Source organism: Phyllopteryx taeniolatus, unplaced genomic scaffold (assembly GCF_024500385.1).
Source record: "Phyllopteryx taeniolatus isolate TA_2022b unplaced genomic scaffold, UOR_Ptae_1.2 contig_31, whole genome shotgun sequence".
NCBI lineage: Eukaryota > Metazoa > Chordata > Actinopteri > Syngnathiformes > Syngnathidae > Phyllopteryx > Phyllopteryx taeniolatus.
In genome coordinates, this window is record NW_026903239.1 from 381,590 (window position 1) to 391,746 (window position 10,157).

The 10,157-nt window shown below is 44.6% G+C and overlaps 1 non-coding gene across 1 annotated transcript; it reads right to left on the reverse strand.

The window, feature by feature from the left end:
- Positions 1 to 4,455: 4,455 nt before the first annotated feature.
- trnat-agu (transfer RNA threonine (anticodon AGU)) lies at positions 4,456 to 4,528 on the reverse strand. Its single transcript has one exon. It is a non-coding gene; the product is annotated as a tRNA-Thr (tRNA).
- Positions 4,529 to 10,157: the final 5,629 nt, after the last annotated feature.

A 10,157-nucleotide genomic window follows, 5' to 3' on the forward strand; every position in this document is an offset into this window, starting at 1 on the left:
GTCGAGCCGCATTTAGAGGAGCCAGATGAGGTGGCTCGGGCATCCGTTTAGGATTCCTCCCGGACCTCTCCCTGCTGAGGTGTTTTGGGCACGTCACCCGGGATGAGGCCCCGGGGACAACCCAGTACTGCGTCTCTCGGCTGCCCTGAGAACACCTCGAAATCCCCCTGGAAGAGCTGGACGAAGTGGTTGGGGAGAGGGAAGTCTTGGCTTCTCTGCTTAAGCTGCAGCCGCCTGCAACCCTACCTCGGATAAGCGGAGGAGGATGGATGGATAATAATGATCTCAAATGGTAAAATAAATATTACCAAAATACAAATTAAAACGGGGCGGCACGGTGGCCGACTGGTTAGAGCGTCAGCCTCACAGTTCTGAGGTGCGGGGTTCAATCCCCGTCCCCGCCTGTGTGGAGTTTGCATGTTCTCCCCGTGCCTGCGTGGGTTATCTCCGGGCACTCCGGTTTCCTCCCACATCCCAAAAACATGCATTCATTGGAGACGCTAAATTGCCCGTAGGGATGACTGTGAGTGCGAATGGTTGTTTGTTTCGATGTGCCCTGCGATTGGCTGGCAACCAGTTCAGGGTGTACCCCGCCTCCTGCCCGATGACAGCTGGGATAGGCTCCAGCACGCCCGCGACCCTAGTGAGGAGAAGCGGCTCAGAAAATGGATGGATGGATGAAATTAAAACGGCGGCACGGTGACCGACTGGTTCGAGCGTCAGCCTCACACTTCTGAGGACCGGGGTTTTATTCCCGGCCCCGCCTGTGTGGAGTTTGCATGTTCTCCCCGTGCCTGTGTGGGTTTTCTCCGGCCACTCCGGTTTCCTCCCACATCCCAAAAACATGCATTAATTGAAGACTCTAAATTGCCCGTAGGTGTGACTGTGAGTGTGAATGGTTGTTTGTTTGTTTGTGCCCTGCGATTGGCTGGCAACCAGTTCAGGGTGTACCCCGCCTCCTGCCCGATGATAGCTGAGATAGGCTCCAGCACGCCCGCGACCCTAGTGAAGAGAAGCGGCTCAGAAAATGGATGGATAGATGGATGGATGGATACAAAGTAAAACAAATGTTTCTTTATAATGTGTCTTCAATGTAACGTGAAAAGTATCCACATTAAATGCAAATTTAAGAGCTGTGTATCAAGTTTATTTAGTGCCAAACCCAAATATACAGTGGTACAGAATGTTTTCAGAGCCCCTTAAAATTTTCACTCTTTTTTATATTGAGCCATTTGCTAAAATCATTTGTTATTTTTTTTTCCACATTAATGTACAATGAAGTTGTGACGTTGTGTTAAACATAAATAAAAACAGAATACAATGATTTGCATATCATGTTCAACCTATATTTCATTGAATACACTACAGAGACAAGATATTTCATGTTCAAACTGATCAACTTGATTGTTTTTAGCAAATAATCATGAACTTAGAATTTTATGGCTGCAACACGTTCCAAAAAAGCTGGGACAGGGTCATGTTTATCAGTGTGTTGCATCACCGTTTCTTTTTACAACATTCAATAAACGTTTGGGAACTGAGGACACTAATTGTTGAAGCTTTGTAGGTGTAATTTTTTCCCATTCTTGCTTGATGTACAGCTTCAGCTGTTCAACAGTCCGGTGTCTCTGTTGTTTCGCTTCATAATGTGCCACACATTTTCAATGGGAGACAGGTCTGGACTGCAGCCAGGCCAGTCTCGTACCCGCACTCTTCTTATGTTTAACACAACGTCACAACTTCATCGGAATTAGGGTTGTAAACACAACACCCCATATTGACAGAAAAAAAATGGAATTGTTGAAATGTTTGCTGATTTATTAAAAAAGAAAAACTGAAATATCAGTATTCAGACCCTATGCTCAGTATTGAGTAGAAGCACCCTTTTGAGCTAATACAGCCAAGAGTCTTTTCGGGAATGATGAAACAAGTTCTTCACACCTGGATTTGGGGATCCTCTGCCATTCCTCCTTGCAGATCCTCTCCAGTTCTATCAGGTTGGATCGTGAACATTGGTGTACAGCCATTTTCAGGTCTCTCCAGAGATGCTCAAGGTTGTGTCCTCTCTCCGCTGCTCTTCTCTCTCTACACGAACAACTGCACCTCAGCGCAGTCAAACTCCTCAAGTTGCAGATGACACCACTGTCATCGGCCTCATCAAGGACGGTGACGAGTCTGCATATCGACAGGAAGCGCAGCGGCTGGAGCTGTGGTGCGGCCGACACAACCTGGAGCTGAACACGCTCAAGACTGTAGAGATGATCGTGGACTTCAGGAGGTATCCTTGGCCACAGCTGCCCCTCACGTTGTCCAGCTGCCTTGTGTCAACCGTCGAGACCATCAAGTTCATTACAGTCTCTCACGAACTGAAGTGGGCGACCAACATCAACTCCGTCCTCAACAAGGCCCAGCAGAGGATGTACTTCCTGCGGCTTCTGAGAAAGCACGGCCTGCCACAGGACCTGCTGAGGCAGTTCTACACAGTGGTCATCGAATCAGTCCTGTGTTCTTCCATCACAGTCTGGTTTGGTGCTGCTACAAAAAAGGACAAACTCCGACTGCAACGGACAATAAAAACTGCTGAAAGGATTGTCGGTACCCACCTACCCACCCTTGAGGACTTGCACACTGCCAGAACTAAGACAAGAGCGTGCAAAATCCTCTCGGTCTTATGATCAATGCAAACTAGAACTAGCAGACATTCCAACAGCTTCTTCCCTCTTGCAATCAACTTCTTAAACACCTAACCTACAATTCCATTACAACATGCTGGCAATTTTTTGACTTGAGTTCATTGTCACATTTCTGTGGGGCCAATTATATATTACTCGTGCACTCACTGGAGTAGTCTCGCCACGCTGCACTATTTGCATATCTGTTGTTGACCAATACTGGCCACTCATGCCAAAGTAGCATCGGCTCCATTTGCACACTGATTGAGGAGTATCTGCAACATTTGCACAACCAACATTGTCCCAGATTAACGCGCTACTCGTCACTTTAAACTGCATACACTCCTTGAAGTCTCGCCGCCCTTTGCACAATGGTCATTGCACCGGACTATTGCAATATTAGTCATTCGAACTGCTGTAAGTGCTAGAGGACTCTGCATCGTTTGCACAATTGTCAAAAAATAAATAAATTTATTAAAAAAAATAAAAATAATGTACCGGCATTACCAGATAACTATTAACCCCTTTTTTGTCAATGTCTTTATGTCTCAAAAGTGTTCTTTGTCAATTGACTCTCAGTTGTCGTACTAGAGTAGCTCCAACTACCGGAGACAAATTCCTTGTGTGTTTTTTGGACATACTTGGCAAATAAAGATGATTCTGATTCTGATTCTGATGTGCTTAGGTTCACTGTCTTTTTTGAAGGTGAACCTTCGGCCCAGTCTGAGGTTCTGAGTACTCTGGAGAAGGTTTTCATCCTGGATATCCCTGTACTTGGCCGCATTTATCTTTCCTTCGATTGCAACCAGTCGTCCTGTCCCTGCAGCTGAAAAAAAAAACCACAGCATGATGCTGCCACCACCATGCTTCACTGTTGGGACTGTATTGGACAGGTGATGAGCAGTGCCTGGTTTTCTCCACACATGCCACTTAGAATTAAGGCCAACAATTTCTATCTTGGTCTCATCAGACCAAATAATTCTTATAATAATAATAATAATAATAATAATTCTCATCAGACCAAATGACACTCGATTCTGTGTCATTGTACTAGATTACTTTCCTCATCTTGTTAACAGCTAGAGAGAGTTTTGTCTTTTGTTGTCGTCTTTTCCTCTATTATTTAGCTACCTTTTCACTCTGTCTCTTTTTTGTTTCTGAAATTGCCATTCACAAACTTTGCTCAACTGAACTATTGTAATTCTCAATAAATATCCATTAGAATACAAAGAAACATTGAATCATCACTGATGGTGTAGTGGTTTACTCGCCTGACTTTGGTGCGGGCAGCGTGGGTTCAGTTCCCACTCAGTGACGGTGTGAATGTGAGTGCGAATGGTTGTCTGTGCCCTGCGACTGACTGGCGACCAGTTCAGGGTGTGGTCCGCCTTTCGCCTAAAGTCAGCTGGGATAGGCTCCATCACCCTGCGACCCTAACTAGGATAAGCGGTGTTGACAATGGATGGATGTATGGAAACATTAAATCTGTATCTGGGTGGAAGGCCCTCGTGAGAATTGAAATCACGACCCCTGGTTTACAAGATCAGTGCTCTCGCCCCTGAGATATCAGACATTCTGTTAGCATTTTAGCTCATGAGCTTTTATCTAATTTTACAAAATGAAGAGCAAAGCTTGGAAATGTCTATGACCAGCTTGTTAACCATAGTGCTAATGGTAGGTTAGCAAAGGATGACAAAGTACGTCATTGCGCAAATTGACTTTTCAGGTACCTGGTTTCCTACCTTGTCTAGCGTCATGTATAACAACTATGAAACTAGACTTCAGGCCTCAGTGGGAATTGAACTCACGACCCCTGGTTTACTAGACCAGTGCTCTAGCCACTGAGCTATGAGGCCTTTCTTTTCATGCTAGAGTTACCATTTTGGTTAACGAGCTAACAACCACAGTGGGCAATTTCATTGTCGGCTTGTTTAGAAAAAAGGTTTTAAGGAATTTAATTGTCATAACAACACATATTTACACATGTTGTGGGCAATTTATAGTATCTGGGTGGTAGGCCCCAGTGAGAATTTAAATCACGATCCCTGGTTTACAAGACCAGTGCTCTCGCACCTGAGATATGAGGCCTTCTGTTAGTGTTTTAGCTCATGAGCTAACACCGAATTTTACAAAATGAAGAGCAAAGCTTGGAAATGTCTGTGATCAGCTTGTTAACCATAGTGCTAATGGGATGTTAGCAAGGGATGACAGAGTACGTCATGGCTTTTGACACGCTCAAAATGGATATATAGAAAGCTGGTTTCCTACCTTGGCTAGCGTCATGTATTACAAGTGTGAAACTAGACTTCTGGCCTCAGTTAGAATTGAACTCAGGACCCCTGGTTTACTAGACCAGTGTTCTAGCCACTGAGCTATGAGGTATTTCTTTTCATGTTAGAGTTACCATTTTGGTTAACAATCTAACAACCACAAGGCTGCATTGTTGGCTTGTTTAGAAAAAAGGTTTCAAGGAATTTAATTGTCTTACCAACACACATTTACACATGATATTGCACAAAATTCAATACCCAAAGTCCTGGCATTAGCCGAATAAGTCGAAGTGAAATCACAATAGAATCAGAAAATAAAAATAAATAACGTAACGATAACACAACGATAACAACAATAAAACAAATGCTAAACCCCAGTTGTGAGTTTGCACAATGATGCAAATGCAGCAAAGGCTGTGGATGCAGCAGAAATGCAATTGGCTTGACCGCCGCGACCTTAGTGAGGAGAAGCGGCTCAGAAAATGGATGGATGGACGGCACGCAGGTTTCAACTTGAGAAGATTCACACCTGTGGGAAGGCCCTCCCTCCTTCTGCTAGACGACAGGGTTGCTGTCTCCATTGATGACTTGACTACAAGATGTCAACTGACTGTGATGACATAGAAATGGCGGCAATTAAAAAGGTTACTGAAGCAATTATTCAGCCACTGACATACGTCTGTCATTCCAAACTGATCAACGTTTTAATGTTGTGTATTGATAGCATACACTTTGCTGCTGACGCAACGGGACGCCTCGTGAGTCACATTCTCATGCATTGCCTTTTATGGGAATGACGACCTCCCCAACATGGGCGCCACATAGGCACACGGGGGCGTACCCAAGAGAAGAGACGTAACCAAAAGGAGAAGGCCTCAGGCTGCAGACAGTCTATGGTCCGACCCTGTTGAAATCCCCAGTAAACCGACAATAACTGAACAAGGTGGACAACAAGTAGCCCTATCATTAGTCAAATAGAAAGCAATCACCCTCTTCATCTGGCAGGAAGATACAAAAGCCATCTTATTATTACTACAGTGTTTAAAAAAGAACATTTGCTAGCTCTCAAACATCTACTATATACACGAACACACCTACACACACATACACACATACACACACACGCACACACAATGCTCTCAAAGATACAAGAACACTGCCATCTGGTGGATAGAGGGAGGGCCTTCCCACACGTGTCAATCTTTTCAACTTGAAACGACTTAAGTTTTTCAAGAATAAATGCGCAGGATTTCCTTTACTGTGAGGTTCCACCACCAAGTCTCCTTCTCTCCTTTCCTGCCAGAAGATACACCAAGTACTCTCTTGCCTGCCTCTCTGATCACCTTGGCTGCAGTGGTCCAGTCTTCTGGAGCTCCTCCTGTCCACCGAGATCCTGTCTCAGCTATTCCCGAAAAGCCGCGCAACACTCTTCCTTTCTCAGCTTCCACCACATGGTTCTCTACTCTGCCTTTGTCTTCTGAGTCTTCCTCCCTACCACCAGAATCATCTTACACAGCACCATCCTATGCTGTCAAGCACAAGGGTGAGCAAACTTTTTGGATTGAATTTAAAAATTTGACAGGCGGGCCAAGCCAGAACCAGATGCTTACATATAAAAAAAAAATAAATAAATAAAAAAAAAGGCATTGTAGTGTTAATACTTAGACTTACTTTTAAAGGGAACAGTGTTGTTTTATTTATCACTTTTTTTTTTGCCAGTGCATCAAAGTCTGGTGTTAGTTTTGTTGTGGCAATTCTCAGAACACATCTGAGGTGTTCATCACTCAGCTGGGATCTGTAGGATGTTTTGTTGATGTTCATCAGACAAAAGTCTGTTCACACACATATGTAGAGCCCGCGGGCCGTAGTTTGCCCACCCCTGGTCAAGCCACACTCTCCCCTCCCACCACCTTACAGTCGGTAACCTCATCAGATGACATCGTCTGCACAAGATGTAATCTACCTGCGTGCTTCTACCTCCGCTCTTGTTGGTCACCCTTTGTTCCTGCCTCTTCTGGAAAAAAAGTGTTCACTACAACCATTTGCATCCTTTTTGCAAAGTCTCCCACCATCTGTCCCTCCAAGTTCCTTTCCTGGATGCCAAACCGACCCATAACTTCTTCATCACCCCTGTTTCCTTCACCAACATGTCCATTACAATCTGCACCAATCACCACTCACTCTTTGTCTGGGATGCTCAGAACTACTTTGTCGAGCTCCTTCCAGAATTTCTCTTTCACCTCTTGGTCACAGCCTACCTGTGGGACATTACATAATATATAAAACCCTCAATTTCAAGTATCAGCCTCATCACTCGATCTGATACTCTTTTCACCTCCAAGACATTCTTTTAAAACAACCACGACTCCATTTCTCTTCCCATCTACACCATGATAAAACTAAACTTCTAGCCTTACTGCCTTTCTACCTGCTCTCCTGGACACACAATAGAGCAACCTTTCTCATCATGTCAACCAACTCGCGAGCTTTTCCTGTCATAGTCCCAACATTCTAAGTCCCCACATTCAATTCTCGGCTATATGCTTTCCTCTTTTCTTTCTGCCCAAGAACTCGCTTTCCACCTCTCCTTCGTCTTCGACCCACAGTTGCTGAATTTCCACCGGCGCCCTGCAGGTTAACTGTGCCGGGGACCGATCCGGTATGGAATTCTTTGGATGAAGGTTCATATTTGTTTGGCAACGTTTTAAGCCGGATGCCCTTCCTGACGCTTGGGCCCGGCCTACAGTTTGCACTGGCTTGTACAACCCATAGGGCTGCATTAAAAGGCACCTAGCTTAATGCTAACATATATTCCGTATATTCTCTCTGCTCAGTAGGAACAACAACTATGACTAGAGCTTAGTTGGGGACGTTCTCAGCCTCTTATGCTTGCTCTTAATGACGCTGCATCTCTTCAGTAGACCCCAGTGCTGCCTGGCACGGTGGTGCACCAAAAAACAATTATGCGATGGAGTGGTGCCACCAACAGTGACCTATGACATGGGGGGGTGTAAACTCTCACACAATGATCCCACATTACATTTGTAAGTTCATGGATTTTCTCCTGGTTCAGGTCAAGGGAGAGGTCCGGGAGATCGTGAAGACTGGACTCTGGGTTGGCGACTGCTTCATTTACACCAGCTCTCTGAACAGACTCAGCTACTTTGTAGGGGGAGAGATTGTCACTCTTGCTAACTTGGACAGGTCAGATATTTATGATTGCATTCAAGTCACCTTAAACTTCTTTTCAAGTCAGCTCCGGTTGTATTTATAGTAACAGCAGAACACAGAAATGCGCCATCATTTAAGATGTTCCCTCTCCACGCAGAACCATGTATTTACTGGGCTACATAGCCAAACATGAGCGTCTCTACCTGGGAGACAGGGACCTCAACATCGTCAGCTACTCCCTGCTGGTCTCAGTCCTCAAGTACCAGACTGCTGTCATGAGGAGGGACTTTGGTGTGGCCGACAAGGTGCTTCCCACAATTGCAAAAGAGCAACGGACCAGAGTGGCCCACTTCCTGGAAAAACAGGTCAGTGCATTATTAGTCTGTCATTACATTTCATTTCATTGATTCCTAGTTGTTCGACCGATTGATGGCTTCCTCTGTGCTTATTAGTTTTTTTGTCTTCCGGCTCTCCAGGGTTTCAAGCAGCAGGCATTAGTGCTGACGACGGACCCTGAGCACAGGTTTGAGCTGGCCTTGCAGCTGGGAGACTTGAAAATTGCCTACCAGCTGGCTGTAGAAGCAGAGGTAACTTGAGTCCTTTTTTAAGAAGACAGTGGTGCCTTGATTTCAATTGATTTAGTGGCCATGCTCGTAACTTCACATAGTTGTATCTGAAATCATCTTTCAATATTTCATCTCTTCAGTCATCTTTCCACAAATTAATGAAAATGCCATTAATCCATCCTAGTCTCTCTCTCAAAAAAAAAAAAAAATTGTCATCAAAATCATTTTGGACATTTTTTCGCTTTAAGAAGAATCATCTTTTATTGTCATGAAAATGCGTGCATGCACACAAAATTTGTTCTCTGCATTTAACCCATCACAGTGAACACATACACATGTTAGTGGAACACACTGGAGCAGGGGGCAGCTGAAGCGCCCGGGGAGCATTTCGGGGTATCAGTGTCTTGCTCAAGGACACCACAGCCGTGAGTCTGGGGGATGTTGGCGGATGGTCCAGTCGGGGTTTTGAACCTATGTCCCCCACGGTGGCAGGCGATGATCTTAACCGTTGGGCCACGGCTTCAATTTAATGGAGATTCTGCCGCTTCTGGCGTTTGCACCACGGCCACCTGGGAGCAGCATAATTCAGACATTCGAATATACTGTACATGGAGACACTCAAAACTCAGTAAACCGCAGTCATATTAGTCATTCTTTGCAGAGGATGAAGAATATATGCCTGTGAATATTATTATATTATCCGTCTATATCTGTTGCTCCACCATATTGTTTCCAAATATTGAACATTGTTTGCATGAAGCTAAAGTGACTTATTTGAAGCCAAGCTGTGGTTATTTTAAATATACAATATGTCAATTTTTTTGTTTAGTTTGACAGTAAACTTGGACTGGGAGTGGCGGTAACCAGCTTGAAGCCTGTTTTTTCATGAATTGTGCACTATCTGCCTAACTGCTGCTTGTTGTGAAGTGAGTTGAGTTCACTGGCACCACACAGCGCTCGTCTCAAATTTTTGCTCGCAAGTCAAAGTATAAAAAGAGCCCGACGACAGCTCGTATCTTGAACAATTCGTAAGTCGGGTCACTCGTATGTAACCGCACTGCAGCGTGGAATAATAATTATTTTTTTTTCTAACAATAATCACTGAGTGGAAATAGGCTTATTCTCCATCCATTCTGTACATTCATAATACGACAATTGACCATGACATCACAACAATACTGTACGTTATTATGGGTGGCAACAAAGCGTTCTCCCACGGCACCACTTGTCAGCAAACCCTTCCATGCCATTTGACCCAGGCAGAGCGATTGAGAACACAGGGTGACACGTTTGAATGAATGAGTTTCTTCTTGCAAGGTGTCTCTGATTGGCAAGTCTTCTCCTTTACCGCTGTTGTTTGAATTTGTGGTATCCTGGCACTTATTGGTTTACAAACATTCTGAATCAATCTATCCATGTCCCCCTTTTTCTCCCTCATAGTCAGAGCAGAAGTGGAAGCGGTGTGCAGAGCTGGGTAT